Genomic DNA, 4,549 nt, shown 5'->3' with positions numbered 1-4,549 from the left:
TATCGAGTATTATCATGAAACTTTAGCTTATTAAATTTTATCCCCCTATGCTATCGGAAATATTGGTTTACAGACCGACTTCAACCCAGAGATGTTATAGAGATTGGAAGCTCTTTTTCCATAAACAGGTAATTTCTAGAAAAATCCAATGCGTCCCAGTTAGAGGGTGGAGAATGCCAACCAAACTGTAATGCCCTTCCGGTCTTCCTTTTGTTTTATATTAATGGGCAGATTAATCTTCATCCTATCTTTTTTACACACACACACACACACACACACACACACACACACACACACACACACACACACATATATATATATATATATATATATATATATATATATATATATATATATATATATATATATATATATATATATATATATGGGTGTGGTGTGTGGTGTGCGTGCGCATGTGTGCGTATATATTGTGTGTGAATGTGTGTGTATGTGTGTATTTATATGCATATGTATATCTCATTAAAGTAGCTGCTAAAAATCCTAAAGGTAAAAAGGTAATGGCATATTTCAGAGAACAACAGACCAACAGCTGTCTATACAAGAGTTCCAGAGGTCAGCTATTATACCACCCCAATTGATAGCTTCTTAATTTTCTTAATTGCTGGGTGAAGGAAAATTTAATTCATAATATCTAAGTCCCAAGTTCCTTTTGAGAGGTTCATCGTATTTCTTTGTTTAATCAGTGCTGTTTCTATCATATGGCTTTTGAACCAACAAGTGCTGCTTTAAATTACATGTAACAAATTCCAATTTATTCTGTGATTATGGTTACTTTTGTGGTTATATTAATCTGGAGGGGGGGGGGGGGGGCGGCCATGTTGGGGGTGGGGCGGGAGATTGTGATTTACTAGTAAAACCAATGTGGGATTGGTCACAGTCAAGGCCAGGGATTATGCTTACTCTTGTGTCTTTCCCGACTGGCTTTTGTTGGATGTTAATCAAGGACTTAGCTAAGGTATTTGGGTTGATAAAAGCAAAAGGGTTAGAGTATATGTGTTATATATGTATAATAATATATATTAATATTATATATAATATATATATATATATATGTGTGTGTGTGTGTTGTTGTATTCACTTATACAATGAGGTCACGTGCATCTACTTTGATTTTTTAAGCAGATATATATCAATATATATATATATATATATATATATATATATATATATATATATATATATATATATATATATATATATATATATATATATATAATATATATATATATTATCTATATATATACACGCACACACACACACACACACACACACATATATATATATATATATATATATATATATATATATATATATATATATATATATATATATATATATATATATATAAGTTGAACCGCGGTTTTCGTACATAATCCATTCCAGAACCTTCTGCGAAATCCGAAACGTACGAAAACCAAAACAATAATTCTCATAAAGAATAACCTAAATACAATTCAATCCAGACCCCAAAAAATATTTAGAAATACATATTTTATAGGGAATAAATACAGTTTTACATACAGAAAAGAATGAGAAAAATACTTAAATGACTAATGAAATTAATAAATGAACATTTAACATCACAGAGCAGAAGGAGAGGGGGGAGATGGAGGAGGAGAGATTATTGTTTGAAAGGGGAATCTCCCTCCAGAAGGACTTCAGGCATCAAAGACCTACCTGGGGTTACTTCTCTTTGTTTTTTACTGTCACTATCTGAGGTTACTTCCCCTCTTCGTTTTTTAATGGCACTAGGACCAGGTTGAGAGTTATTGGATCTCTGTCACAAAACGAAAACACTCCAGAGACATTTGTGTCTGGCATTTCTTTAAAATTTGCCTAATGTCAAACACGGCATTACCATTAAATATGTAGGAGACACGGATTACAACTTCTTTGTTGTGATGGTAAGCTCCATAAATTTTTTTTACATCAGTCCACTTTGCAAACATGTCCTTAATCCCTGAAGTAAGTACATTGTGTATGCCCATTCGTTTTCTGAATTTTTCAAACCAGCCTCTGCTGGCTTTAAATTCACTAACAGAGCGATTGTAGACATTTTCTCACTGAGATCGGCATGCAACTTCTTCCAACACTTTGGTACAAGTTCTTTCTTGAATTCTATAGTGTTTCTCACCTTTTTTTTTTTTACAGAGGAGCTAGCATTTGGATCTTTCTTTGGCCACATGATGGCTTATTTAGTAGTTACACTCGAATAAAGAAAGCACAAAAACAATGAATACAAAAGCAGAATGGATCACGAAAGAAGATGGGATGCTTTGTTTTGGAGCTTGATACGGGCCTGGTCACGCGCCGGACCCTGGTTGGATCGTTTCCGAGTGTACGAAAACCGAGGCAACGTCTACGAAGCTGGTTCCTACGAAAAGAGAGGCGTACGAAAACCGAAGGTCGACTATATATTGCGATAAGAAAAAAAATTAAGATATGTATTGTAGATGCTGACCTTATAATCGTCCTTCCTGTGAACGCTATAATCCTAAATTAATAGCTTATATTCCCGGGCTTTAAGAATGAAATTATTTATGTTATTGTGAGTCAACTATGCATTATCAAGTCACCTTTGAATGTACACTGAAATACTCTGTTAACGCCAATTCGTAGAAAACGAGCAATAAACATTAAATCTTCCCTGTTCACTTTAAATACAAAGATAAGGAAGAACAGATAGGTATAGTGAGAACTGAACATTTTAGAAGACAATCATATAAAATATTTTCTTGTCATTATACCCGTAAATGTACTCCATAATATTTTCTCGTGAGTGTATTAAATCTTTTTTACTTTTGTTATTTTAGATATTATTTCATGGACAAACAAAGATGGGATTCAGATATCTTATAAAAAGCAGAACATTTCAATGGATGAATGAAAGCGCTTAATATTGGAAAGACAAAATATCGGGTCATCTTTGCCTAAGTGTGCTTTAAGAAGTTATCTAATATCAATTACAAGCTTTGATTTAATAATATTTCATGTGGAAAGAATGTATGATACGTTTCTGAGGTGTCGGCTACAAAGAACCCCAAACTTATGAAAAACTGAAGATATGAGAGCATTAATAAGCTAACTGACAAGTTATCAATATGTTTTTATGACCGTAGTTTTTACCGTAACTACTCATCGATAAAGAGATGGTAATCCTTCTCTTGAAAAGCCATTTTATTATGGAAAAATGAGGGGTGGTTTTATTTAATGAACTTAAGTAAAACCCATTTTCTTGATAAGAAAATAAAATAATTTATGAAAATCAAGAGGAATCATTTATGCTTTTGTTTAAATAAAAAATAATTTCTTATTGTACCCAATGATGACGCAACTGAGTCGATATTTATATTAGAGTAATAATAACGTAATAAGAATATTAGAAACCACACTTAGTAGAAAACAACTGTTAGGTGAAAAGAAGGAGAATAGAGAAATAAAAACACAAATAAAACAGATACGACAAATCACGGCGAACAATTGTAGAATGAAATGTGGAGCCTTGTACTTTCCAGTGGTAAAGAATATTACGCAATTACAAAAATAAATTATGATGACTATAGAGAGAAACCTGACCTAATAATTACAAATTAAGTTTTAGAAATATGGAATCTAAGGAATTTTAATTAACACCGCCGTGGATGCACAGGCAGTTAAAAAGAATGCAATTAGAAAAAGGATCTGAGCGCATGCGCCTACTTTAGGATAGATTCATAATTATAAACGAATCAACTGTATACTAATTATTTTTAGTAAAAAAAAGTGAATTATGGTTACTTAAAAGATTAATGGCCATTGTTAGAGCATACGTAGCTTTTATTTTTCATAATTAAAAGATGCAACAATTTGGAAGTAATTGCATAGATAATAATTATTAAAGTTTATAGAATACTTTATATATGAAATGGAAGGTCAGAATGTTTAAGAAAAATATAAAATGAATGGAAAATATCAAATTCACGTACGTCCCAAGATGATCATTTGTTTCCAATTATGGGTCTTATCGATTATTCCGAATTAATTTTTTTTCGGTCAGTGCAGTGAACATACATATGTTTGTTACTTAGAAAAGAGCAAAATGTCTACATAGTTCTTCCAAAATATTACATTTTTCTATATGTTAATGGTAAGTTATAAGAGTACTTTGTAAAATTTCATATATATATATACCGACTGTCTTTCTGTATACCTTTTCATCATAATTAACATATCAATCATCCACTTATAACTCGAATAACTCCTAGATTTGACCACACAGTTTAATACTTTATCTAATGAGATGTTTATGAATCCGTTACTTACGTCGAAACTGACAATATATTAGACGAAAGGCTCTCTAGGTTCCTGAATGCTTTCAAGAAAATCCAATGGATGTATGAAGTGGCCTTTATAATGTGATGATACGGAACTCTCATAGTTACCCTTTAATTTTGCCAAGAGCGTGAATAAGGTTTTGTCTAAAGGCGGGGTATTTTAGTGATGCTACTTTAAGGCTTAGTGGAATGTTCTCCGCATGAATCTCGGGAGA

Source organism: Macrobrachium nipponense, chromosome 5 (genome assembly GCF_015104395.2).
Source record: "Macrobrachium nipponense isolate FS-2020 chromosome 5, ASM1510439v2, whole genome shotgun sequence".
In the NCBI taxonomy this organism is placed as follows: Eukaryota; Metazoa; Arthropoda; class Malacostraca; order Decapoda; family Palaemonidae; genus Macrobrachium; species Macrobrachium nipponense.
This window is presented reverse-complemented; position numbering follows the sequence as displayed.